The sequence below is a fragment of the Salvia splendens genome, chromosome 10 (assembly GCF_004379255.2).
Source record: "Salvia splendens isolate huo1 chromosome 10, SspV2, whole genome shotgun sequence".
Classification (NCBI taxonomy): domain Eukaryota; kingdom Viridiplantae; phylum Streptophyta; class Magnoliopsida; order Lamiales; family Lamiaceae; genus Salvia; species Salvia splendens.
The window spans coordinates 19,522,755-19,536,036 of record NC_056041.1 but is presented as its reverse complement, the minus strand read 5'-3'; the positions used below and the strand labels follow the sequence as shown (position 1 = coordinate 19,536,036).

Below are 13,282 nucleotides of genomic sequence, written 5' to 3'. Positions count from 1 at the left end.
TTGATGATGTGGCAGGAGGATTTTTAGTGCTGATGATGTGGCAATGGCTAGGCTATGGCTGTACTATTGCTGGGCTATTCCTATTATGGATGACATTAGGCTTGTTCACCTTTGATGTAGAAAGCCAATGCAAGGAACAAAACATAATCAGATTTATAACTCAAATGCCACGTCAAATCTGCAAGAAATAAGACAAGTTTCTACCTTTTGAAAAATTTAAATTAATTAATTATTTCTATGTCTGTTGTAGGTGGACTAAAACGCCATTGAAAACCGTATATTGGAATTTGGGTAGAATACAAAGGGAGAAGAAGCAACGAAATTGGAAGAAAATGAGAATGACAGGTGTAGAAGTGTAATCTTTTGTTCATTTGTTCAATCGAATATCGAGGCAGTTTCATAAATCACATCTGCTATAAGAATTCAATTCAATCCATCACAACACTCAACAGTGTGTGCCCTCACTGCTTCTGAGAATGACTAGAGTTATATCTCAAACACCAAAACACAAATAAATGAATAAATTTAACCTTATATATGTCCATATCTAATAAAGTGAACACTCCTTTAAAGTAAAAAATTCGAAATGCTTGTGTATATTGCAAATATAACAACTAAGTCATGCAATCGTTTGCTACTTGGTGTTGCACGCTTATCATACTATTTTTCATTTATATGCTATAGTAATAATAATAATAATACTCTCTTCATACACAAAATAATGTTACAATAACCATTTTGGAATGGTCCCAATTTAGAATTTTTTTTTTCTATTTTAGATAAGTAGCCCTCACAATTTACATAAATCAATATACACACTTTCCATTATAAAATTTGTAACAAAAGTGGAACCTAAATTCATCTATTTTTCAACTCATTTTCTTTCATATTTCTTAAAATATGTGCAAGTCGGATTATAAATAGAGCGAATAATAAAAAAATGAAATAAAAATAAGTAATAGGACAATGAATAGTGAATTGATCAAATAGGAATGAAAATGTAAATGTAAATTCTTGTCAAAATGTACATAAGAAAAATTATACCACCAATTATCCTATTTCAAATTATCAACCATCCCCACTTCTTTTTTCACAATCAGAGTTACAACATCCCATCTGAACCACCCACCACCAGCATGCACCGCTCCTCTTCGGTCTGCCGCCAGCACACACTACTTACGAACCCCGATTCACACCCAGTCCTCGGACCGGTTTCCTGCCCTTCGACCCAAACCGGCCCGGCCCACCTCCTATCATACACATAAACCCGGTTATTCTCCAAGCCGCAGCTCAACAATCCCCCGTTTCTCCAAACAGAGAGCCCTACAAATCTCTTCGTGTTGACATGACCTCTATACGTCCTAATCACCCGGCCATCCTCCGCGTCCCACATCGTCAAACTCCCATCCACGGATGATGACGCTATCGTCCGCGGATCCATGAACTTGGTATACGTCACGGCCTTCCCGTGCCGGTCCATCACGAAGACCGGCTCGGCCGGCCTCCGCACGGCATAGCCGTAGACCCGCCGGTCCGCGCACCCGGCCACCACGAGGGCCACTCGAAGGGGCTGAACTCGACGGAGCAGACCGGGCTGCGGCGACGCCGTGGGGTCCCACAGCTGCGTGGTGCCGTCGTCCGAGGCGGAGGCGCCGAGGGTGGGGCCCCAGCGGGAGTAGTCAATGGCCCAGACGCGCTCGAAGACGGGCACGTGGCGCTCGAGGTCGTACTCCATCACGACCCCGTCGTAGTCGCCCGACCCGATGACCCGGGGCGCCATTTGAGGCTGCTGAGCTTGGCCGAGGCGCATATGTAGAAGTCGCATGATGAGCCCGATTTCAGCGACGTCTCCGTCGCGTAGATTCGGATCTTCCTTGCTATGCCGCCGGTGGCGAGGAAGGCGCCGCCGTCGTCGAATTCTGCTACCCCGATGGCGTCGGAATTGCCTGCGGAGGAGGAAATGACGGCGGAGAGATTGAATTCCCAGTCACATCTTGCTTCATCATCATCAACATTAACATGATGGTGTAATTCTTGTTTTGGATTTGGGATTATTTGTGAATTTTGGAGGGGGAAATGGGAGGACAAGTTTTTCATTGGCCATTCGACTCCTAAATCTGTTTGTGGCGGAGAGTGAATGAGCATATTTTAGATGATTGGTAGTGGAAGAATTACTACTACCTCTATTTGTATATTTCTACGGATCAAAAATACCTATTTAAAATTAAAATACATACACCAGTAAATTAGCTTTGATGTCTCAATTTAATGCATTCCTCAAGATTTACTCCTAATTAATTAAGAAACGGGATTGATCCAACTGCACTTGAGGTTAACTCCTAGTTAGCCTCATTAATTTCGGTTTGCATATTAAACCAAAAGTAGGCTTAAAAAAATTAAGATTCAAGCATGTGTGTAGTATAAACGTTATACATTTGGCTTCTTATACAACTAAACATTAATCTCAGTCACATAATTTTAAGAAATTCAATTTTTTATGATAGCGGTTGTCAGAACTGATTATCATATTGTAATTCATTTAGGATTAATTTATATTGGAGGTGTGATTATGACTAATTATCATGTGAGTATCTATTTAGAATTAAGTTGCGAGATTTAATATGATACTAAATATAAGACATTATAAGAATATAATTTTACAAATAGAACGACGCGTGAAAATGAGCTAATCCCAATCCCCTATACTTATCAGTAGAGCAAAGTAATTATAATCCAACGTGATTCCTATACTTATCAGTAGAGCAAAGTAATTATAATCCAGCGTGATTCCTTATCGTTAAAAACCAATGACCACCTCATATTGGTAACCTCAGATCGAATCTACATATAAAAAAAGGGTGCATTCTTTTGCAAAAAGAAGCCGACTCTTTTATTCTTTTGGATAAACTTTTCCAAGTTTCACCACCAATTTCAGAATTCCATATTCATTAATTAAATTCTATGCAAGAAATTATTCCATAACATACGTAGGTGATGCAATACAAATTAATTATGTACTTATATACTACTAGTGCATTGTAAATTGTTACATATACTAATGCTACTAGTATTTCACTTGTGCAGTAATAGACGATAGAAAATTATTTGACCAAATAAAATAAATTTGGGAAGTTGTGATTTTGAATTGTTGGACAGTTGGGAATTGATGTAGCTAGGAGTGTATGAATTGAGAGTATAAATGTATAATTGTGCAAGTGGAGGAGAGAGATAGAGAATGGTTGGTCGTATATAAGCCTCTAATTCAGTAAACTTTATATTAAAGATTTGTGGATATAGGCTCATCGACGCCAATATGTTACGTGGTCTAAGTCAGGCCTTTTATCATCTGTTTCTATCTCAAAATCTATAGTAATGCACATATATATAGGCTAGCTAGTTAGTACCTGATGAATCGGCGAATTTTTGGTGGTGAAGAATGCTGGTAGAGAATAAAGATCACGACACAATGAATTTACGTGGTTCGATTTACTGAGGTAAATCTACGTCCACGGGAAGAAAAGAGAGCAGAGTTGTATTGCTTGATCTGTTTTTTACAGCTTACAATACAGACTTGCTATTTTATATTTGATCTCTAGAAAGCGAGAGAGTCTAACCCTATCTATCTGATCTAGGTTCTATTTATACAATGAACCAAGATCGTGGCATGCAGCACCATTTACTAGGTAGTGGATGTCGTGGAGATCGTGGCGATCTTGCATGGGTCCACTATCCTGCATGAGTTAATGACTGCTTGACACCACTAAATAGATCGTGGGTGTAGTGGAGGTGGAAATCCTGCATGAGTCCACTATCTCCTAGTTCGGTCGAATACTGAGACCGAACTGCTGAATTATTGCCGAGCAGCTTTTGCCGATCTGAGAGTAGAACTTGATGCCGACCTGAGAGCAGAGTTTGATTGGTTGGCTTTTACCGAGCTTGTAGGCTGGGGCCGAACTCTTTGGTTGTGCCGAACTGAACTCTTTAGTCATGCCGGACTGATACTCTTTAGTCATGCCGAACTGATACTCTTTCTTGGGCTTTAGGCTGATGGGCTTTACTGCTGTTGGGCTTGTTTAGTACGTACTCCATCACTACCCCCCCCGAAAAGCGAAGTGAATCACTTCGGCATTCTGGATAAAGGTACGGGGTAAGTTGATGTTTGTCCTCGGTCTTATGAAGTGAACTCTTCTTTGACCGGACTTGTCTTTGGTCTGATGAAATAAACATCTTTGACCGGACTCGTCTTTGGGCTGATGAAATAAACATCTTTGACCTGACTCGTCTTTGGTCTGATGAAATAAACATCTTTGACCGGACTCGTCTTTGGTCTGATGAAATAAACATCTTTGACCGGACTAAGCTTGTGTCCTAATTTGGCGAGTTTTATCGCTCGGATCGGACTTTCCGTTGTCCTAATTTGGGGATCGGACTTTCCCTTGTCCTAATTTGGGGATCGGACTTTCCCTTGTCCTAATTCGGCGAGTTTTATCGCGTGGATCGGACTTTCCCTTGTCCTAATTCAGGCAAGTTTTATCGCGAGAATCGGACTTTCGTTGCAGTTCGTTTCAGACGAAGTGCTTGATTCTTAAGCTGAATTGTGGTCTTGTATCCTCTTTAGAAGCTTTGACTTCACAATCGTTGGCTTATTGCAGCTCGTTTCAGACGAACTGCTTGTTTAAGCTGAATTGTGGTCTTGTATCCTCTTTAGAAGCTTTGACTCACAATCGTTGGCTTGTTGCAGTTCGTTTCAGACGAACTGCTTGTTTAAGCTGAATTGTGGTCTTGTATCCTCTTTAGAAGCTTCGACTCACAATCGTTGGCTTGTATATGTTCTAAGAAGGGGATCAGCCTTCGAAGAACAAGATACCTCAGTAACATTTGTAAGAGACGACACGCACAGAGACAGACAAAACACACGGACAAAACGCACAGAGACAAATAAAGACCAAGCAAACCAAATAAAGCACATTGACCGAACAGGACTCAAGACTGACTGACCGGACTGTCTCTTACAAATGGAACTTCTTGAGGTTGGAAATGTGCCATGTTCGGGGTACCTGTTCTCCTGACATGTGAGCCAATTTGTAAGACCCTTTGCCGAGGACTTCTGACACCCGATACGGACCTTCCCATGTGGGTTCGAGCTTGCCCAGCTTTTCTGCTCGGCTTACTTCGTTGTTTCTCAAGACGAGATCTCCCACTTGAAATTGCAGCTTCTTCACCCTTTGGTTGTAATACCGGGCTACTTGCTCCTTGTACTTGGCTGCTTTTATGCATGCCAATTCTCTTCTTTCTTCGGCAAGATCTAGCTCGGCTCTCAGTCCGTCGTCATTCATTTCTGCTGAGAAGTTTAGAGTTCGGGGACTGGGTATGCCGATCTCCACCGGAATCACGGCTTCAGTGCCGTAAACAAGACTGTACGGAGTTTCACCGCTGGAGGTTGTGGGTGTAGTTCGGTAGGACCATAGGACTTGAGGGAGATTTTCTACCCATTGTCCTTTGGCTTGTTCTAACCGAGCTTTTAACCCTTTCACCAGGATACGATTTGTTACCTCCGTTTGTCCGTTTGCTTGTGGATGAGAGACCGAAGTGAACCGCTGTTGAATATTCAGCTCTTGGCACCAATTCTTGAACGTCTTGTCGGTGAACTGAGTCCCGTTATCCGAGATGAGGATGTGGGGTATGCCAAATCGGCACACTATGTTCTTCCAGACGAAGTCCAATGCCTTTGAGCTCGTTATCGCAGCTAATGGTTCAGCTTCCACCCACTTCGTAAAGTAGTCCACGGCAACGACAAGGAATTTCATTTGCCGAGGAGCTTGAGGAAGTGGTCCCACTATGTCTATGCCCCATTGCATGAAAGGCCAAGGGCTTTGCATAGTGTATAGATCGGTCTGCGGCATCCTTGGGACATTTGCATGGATTTGGCACTTCGTACACTTCTTGACGAGCTGCACTGCATCTTGTACCATGGTTGGCCAATAATATCCCCATCTCAGAACTTTTTTAGCTAAAGCTCTGGCTCCGATGTGGCTACCGCACGATCCTTCATGAACTTCTCTGAGGATGTAGTCCGTCTCTTCTGGTCCTACGCACCGCAATAACGGCTGGAGGTAAGACTTTCTAAAGAGGACTCCTTTATGAAGTTCGTACCGAAGTGCTCGGCACGTGATCTTCCGAGCTTCTCTCTTATCCTCGGGCAATTGTCCTTGATCCAGATACTGCAAGATCGGCGTCATCCAGTTCGGCGAGCTGGATACTGAATGTACCTCGGCTTCATCAATGCTTCGATGCATTAATTCTTCCGCCTTTGAGCTCGGATCTGAGGCCAACTTACTTAAGGTATCTGCTCGGCTATTTTCCGCTCTGGGAATGCGGATTATCCGAAAATAGGAGAAACTTCGGCTGATGCTTTGCGCTTTGTCCAAATACTTCTTCATTCTCTCGTCACGAGCTTCATTTGTACCCAACATGTGATTTACTATGACTTGTGAATCACAATGGACTTTGAGAGATTTGACGAGCAGACTTTGCGCTAACTGGAGTCCGGCCAGGAGGGCTTCGTACTCGGCTTCATTATTAGTAGTGGGGAATAGGAACCGAAGTGAGTAGGTTACCTCGTGTCCGTCGGGAGCGACAAGTAAAATACCAGCTCCACTTCCCATCTTGTTTGAAGCTCCATCTACGAATCCGCTCCAGCAGTCCGGCGGCTCTACTTCGGATTCCAAGGGCTGTGCTAGTTCGGCATTTTCAGAATTCTTCTGTTCGGCAATAACAGGAATTGCTTGATCGAACTTTGCTTCTGCAAGAAAATCTGCCAAGGCTTGTCCCTTGATGGCTTTCCGAGGTAGGTACTCGATTGAGTGTTCTCCCAGCTCTATGGCCCATTTGGCGATTCTGCCTGATGCTTCTGGCTTGGTCAAAACTTGCCGAAGTGGCAGATCAGTTAAGACGCATACCTTGTGAGCATAGAAGTATGGCCGCAGTCTCCTTGCTGCATTTACTAATGCCAGAGCAATCTTTTCCAGAGGTTGATACCTGGTTTCTGGACCTCTTAATGCTCGGCTTGTAAAATAGATGGGAAGCTGCTTTAGGCCTTCTTCTCGTACAAGCACCGCGCTGATGGTTTGATCCGATGCCGCTAAGTATAAGAATATTACTTCGGCTTCGGTTGGAGCAGAGAGAATAGGAAGCTCGGCTAGATAACTTTTGAGCTCGTCAAAGGCCTTTTTCTGTTCGGCTCCCCACTCGAACTTTGGTGCCTTTTTCAACACCTTGAAGAACGGCAGTTGCTTTTCGGCTGCTTGGGAAAGGAATCTATTCAATGCGGCTAGACATCCAGTTAGTCTTTGCACATCGTGTATGGACTTCGGCATCGCCATGTTCTGAATAACTTGAACTTTTGAGGGATTTGCCTTGAGTCCGTCCTTTGAAACCCAACAACCCAGAAATTTTCCCGAATCTACCAAAAAGGTACATTTTTGGGGGTTGAGTTTGAGGTTGGCTTTTCGGAGCACGTCGAGAGTGGATTTGAGGTTGTCTTCGTACTCCGAAGTGCTTTTGCTTTTGACAACTATGTCGTCGACATACACTTCAACCTGTTTTCCGATTAGGTGCCGAAAAAGCTTGTCTACCATCCTTTGATAAGTGGCTCCGGCATTCTTTAAACCGAATGGCATCTTTTTATAAGCGAAAATGCCGAAATCGGTAATGAAAGCTGTTTTCGGAGCGTCACTCTCATCCATCAACACTTGGTGATATCCTTTGTATAAATCAAGAAAACAGAAAATTTCGAAGCCGATCAAAGCTTCTACTTTTTTATCTATGTTCGGAAGGGGATAGCAATCTTTAGGACAGTGCTTGTTTAGATCGGTAAAGTCTATGCACATCCGCCACCCTCCTCCTTTTTTCTTGATCATCACAGGATTGGCCACCCAAGAAGGATATTTCACCTCGAATAGTACATCCGCTTTTAGTAATTGGCGGACTTCGTCATGGATGACTTGGCTTCTTTCTGCCGCAAAGAGTCTTTGCTTCTGTTTTACTGGCCGGATTGAAGGATCAATATTTAACCGATGAGTGATTACCTCGGGGGGCACTCCGGTCATGTCCAACGGAGACCATGCAAAGACATCTTTGTACTCCTTGAGGAGCTGAATGGTCTTTTCCCGGAGTAGAGGCGTTCCTGCGAAGCCGATCTTGACCGTTCTGGATGGATCATCTTCGTATATCTGAACGGTCATTGAGTTCGGCTCTGAAGTGACTTCGGTCATCTCGCTTGCCTTTGACTCCGGTTGCTGTGATTGCTATGCTTGATGGTGCCGAACTGATTGCTCGGCACTTTTAAGCGCAATCTGCAGACATTCTTTTGCTCTCTTTTGATCACCTCGGATGACCGCTATCCCACCTTTAGTGGGGATCTTGATGGTGAGGTGATAAGTAGAGCAAACGGCCCGAACTGTGTTGAGCCAGTCTCTCCCCAGGATAATGTTGTACGGGGACCGAGCTTTCACCACAAAGAACTCGATCATCGTATTGGAGCTTGTAGGCGCTTTTCCCACCGTGATCGGAAGGCTGATAATACCTTCAGGGCGGGTGTCCTCCTGGGCGAAACTTTTCAGAGGAAGTGGAGCCGGACTGAGCCGAGCTGGATCCACTTCCATTTTATCGAAACATTCTTTAAAAAGAATGCTGACTGACGCTCCTGTATCCACAAATACTCTGTGGATCAGTTTGTTTGCCACTCCAGCTTGAATGACAATAGCGTCTTGGTGAGGAGAGATGGCTGGGACGGGATCGGCATCTGAAAATGTAATCACTTCGTCTTTCTTCAGCCTTTTATGTGTTGGCTCCTCTTGATTGGAACCTCTGCGTTCTGCTTTTAGGGACGACTTAGTCTTCCCGGCAGGGAGAGCATCAATAGTTAGGATTACTCCATCATATTGCGGCTCGTCGTCGTCTTCGGGATCCTCATGCCTTTTCGGATCCTGAGGATTGCAGTTCGCACCTCTCTGCCTTTTGTTCTTTTTCGGCTGCTTGCTTTGGTATTTTTTTAACGTTCCTGTTTTCACAAGAACATCAATACCTGCAGCCAAATTTCGGCACTCCTCGGTATCGTGACCGTGGGTTTGATGGAAGGAGCAATATTGATCCTGAGGTCGCCGCGCGGCTGATTTCGTCATCCGCTTTGGTTTTTCGAACATATCGGAATGTAGTTCGAAAATTTCCGCTCTTGACTTGTTTAATGGTACGAACTGAGCGGGCGGCTTCTCTGGATTGAGACGTGGCCCCAATCTGCCTTGTACCGGTGCCCTTTGAATTCTTTCAAAAGGAGTTCGGCGAGGAAGCCTCTGATCGCTATGATCAGGCTTCTTTTCGTCTCCTCTAGATGAGCTGTCTAAAGACCGTTTTCGACGGTCTGCCTCATCGGCACGGGAGAACTGGTCCGCAATGTCCCACATTTCTTGAGCTGTTTGCGGACCGCACTCCACGAGCTTTCTGTAGAGAGCTCCGGGCAGGATTCCATTTTGGAATGCCGAAATGACAAGTAGATCGTTGAGATCATCTACTTGTAGGCATTCCTTGTGGAATCTCGTCATGAAGTCGCTGATCTTTTCGTCGCGACCCTGACGTATAGAAAGCAGCTGAGCCGAAGTGATCCGGGCTTCCGCTTTCTGAAAGAACCTCCTGTGGAAAGCATCCATTAGATCTCGGTAGGATCTAATGCTGCCTTGAGGAAGGCTGTCGAACCACCTTCTGGCGTTCCCGATGAGCAGCTCGGGGAACAGCTTGCACATATGGACCTCATTGAGCCCCTGGTTCGCCATATTATACTGATAGCGTCCCAGGAAGTCATGAGGATCCACCAACCCGTCATAAGTCATTGACGGTGTCCGGTAGTTCCGCGGCAAAGGAGTTCGGGTGATATCGTCCGAGAACGGAGTCTTTAATGCTCCGTACATGGCGAACCCGACATCTCTTCGGTACGGAGGAGATGGAGTTCTCCTGTGGTTCCGGTACCGAGGAGGAACAGGAACATGTCGGGGTTGAGGATTCTTTCTCCTGGAAGACACGTCACTACTGCGGTAGTGACTTTCATGTCTGGATGAGGAGGGAGAATCCTCCGTTGTCTTCTCCGGCTGTTGGCTCTTCTGCAGGAAGGTTAAGAACTCCTCCTGCTTCTCGGCCAAGAACAGCTTGACAGCTTCATTTAAATTGGGCTGCTGGGAAGACTCGGTGCGATGACTCCTGGAATGGCTTGTTCCTTCTTCGTGAGAACCGGAGGTAGATGTCTCCCGAGGCCGTTTTTCAGACCTGCGAGCTGGACTAGCTTCTTCACGGTTATCACGAACGGTATTATGGGTGTTACGTGATCTGGTATGCATTTTTTTTGGGGTGGAAAAAGGGTCAAAAATTCGCTTTATCACAAATTTGGTTCTCTGTTTCCCACAGACGGCGCCAGTGATGAATCGGCGAATTTTTGGTGGTGAAGAATGCTGGTAGAGAATAAAGATCACGACACAATGAATTTACGTGGTTCGATTTACTGAGGTAAATCTACGTCCACGGGAAGAAAAGAGAGCAGAGTTGTATTGCTTGATCTGTTTTTTACAGCTTACAATACAGACTTGCTATTTTATATTTGATCTCTAGAAAGCGAGAGAGTCTAACCCTATCTATCTGATCTAGGTTCTATTTATACAATGAACCAAGATCGTGGCATGCAGCACCATTTACTAGGTAGTGGATGTCGTGGAGATCGTGGCGATCTTGCATGGGTCCACTATCCTGCATGAGTTAATGACTGCTTGACACCACTAAATAGATCGTGGGTGTAGTGGAGGTGGAAATCCTGCATGAGTCCACTATCTCCTAGTTCGGTCGAATACTGAGACCGAACTGTTGAATTATTGCCGAGCAGCTTTTGCCGATCTGAGAGTAGAACTTGATGCCGACCTGAGAGCAGAGTTTGATTGGTTGGCTTTTACCGAGCTTGTAGGCTGGGGCCGAACTCTTTGGTTGTGCCGAACTGAACTCTTTAGTCATGCCGGACTGATACTCTTTAGTCATGCCGAACTGATACTCTTTCTTGGGCTTTAGGCTGATGGGCTTTACTGCTGTTGGGCTTGTTTAGTACGTACTCCATCAGTACCTTACCTTAATAATATGTTACTCCCTCCGTCCCGATTAATTGTCACTCTTTTCCATTTGATCTGTCCCTCAATAATTGTCACACTTCATTTTTACTATAAATAGTAAGTAGGTTTCACATTCCACTAACTCACTTCACCCACATTTTATTATAAAATCAATATAAAAAAATGGGTCCTACGTTCCACAAACTTTTCTTTATATTTATTAAAATCCGTGTCAGGTCAAAGAGTGACAATTAATCTAGGACGGAGGGAGTATCATTTTATACACGCATTTACATATATGCACACACAAGCATAGTTATTGGTCATGAAAATATACATGTATTTCTGTATTGTCACCCTCAATCGCTTTGTTATTTGTGTGGATAGGCACACGATACAATGGAAATATGAAATATACTTATATATTTCTTTATGAAGGAGAAAATCATCTTTACGTAGAGGGATTAACTAAATTGGGACTTTATCTGAGGAAATATAATGCTCTTGAATTGTTACTGGCTAGAAATAGTCATTTTACATAGTGAACACAAAAATCATAGCCACAAATTTAAAAACAAGTCATTCTTACCAAAATGCCCTTTAACAAAATAATTATATTGATGTTTGCATGCTCATTAATGGCATTGATGGGACGTAGGAAAGATTAATTTAAAATTTGGAGTGTTCCGTTTGAAAGATCGTATCTCGAGATTAAATTTGTAGTGTGTTTGGTTCATGAGATTCAATCCCACAACTCAATCCTAGATGAATAATCATGGGATAATTAGTCATAGCTAACCCACTACGACTAAAATAATTTCACAAACTCAATCCTAGATTATACTATCTTGGTATTATTTTATTTTGGAAATCGAACCCCACCAAAAAGAATGAATAACTCATTTTTTAGTATGACGATGGGTCACTGTATTACAATTCAAGAATGCTGCATGTTTGTAAATTGTACGTGACAATATGCATACCCATTAATGACTAAACCCTAGACCTAACATATACGCGATTTCAATTTTATTTACTTATCATATACACCAATATTTTATCCATGGCTAGTAGTTCCATACACTGCCATTACAAAATTCAATAAATTTATACATACAAAATATAAAATAAAACCATTTCTTGAATTTTCTATATTAGATTTGGATCTATTAATTTTTGAATTTGAAATTCATATAAGGATGGGTAGACTCATTGCCATACCAAGATCCACATCCACCTATTAATTATTTTTTGAGTTGAAGTCGTCTGAGTTGTCTCTACACTCGGCGAGAAAATCAAAGAAATCACCAACATGATTGGAAGTAGCTCTAATTGTTGGAATATAGGAAATATATTGGAAGAGTATTTTAGTTTGGAGGAAATATTTGAGGGGACAATGGGTGGAATATTTGGGAAGTGATTTAGGAGATGTTGGTGTGGGGAAAACTAAGACACTCTTTATTTCTCAAATTCTCTCAACTTCTCAACTTATCTAAAATGTTACAACTCACTCCTATTGATAGGAGTCCTCTTCCTATTCTAGAATCTACATAATAATTTTATATTCTAAATATCTAGATTTTTATCTATAAAAATCTAGATATTTCTTACATAATATCAAAAATCTAGATTATTCTCCTAAAATATGTAGATATTTCTACTAAAATATCTAGATATTTTCTCAAGCTTATTTCTAGACAATTCTACGATATCTAGATATTTCCATTACAAAATCAAGTTTAATAATATTTCAACACTGATTACCATGGTTGTTATTTATTACTACTACTACTATTATTGTTTTCATTATCATTATCATTATCATTATCATTATCATTGTTCATTTCTTATGTATTTCTCCATTTTCTATGAACTCTATTGCAGTGGACGCCACACATATATAGAATGGTTTTAAATTGAATTATTAACGATCTAAATCCTCAACTTTTCGTCCGATTAAAAAAGCCCTTTCAAGGGATGTGTACATAAAGAGTATTTAGTAGGGCTAATTTCACTATAAATACTCATAAATGGTACTCAGACAAAGTTAAGTGTTCGAATTTCACTTCCTGTAATATCTCAGATTGTATTCATTTTAGTTTTACAAGATTAGTTTAATTTATTTATATTTATTGTTCGTTTTA

The 13,282-nt window shown here is 42.3% G+C and overlaps 1 pseudogene; it reads right to left on the bottom strand.

Annotated features, from left to right (window-relative positions):
• Nucleotides 1-978: 978 nt before the first annotated feature.
• Nucleotides 979-2,248, bottom strand: LOC121751019 (annotated as a pseudogene).
• Nucleotides 2,249-13,282: the final 11,034 nt, after the last annotated feature.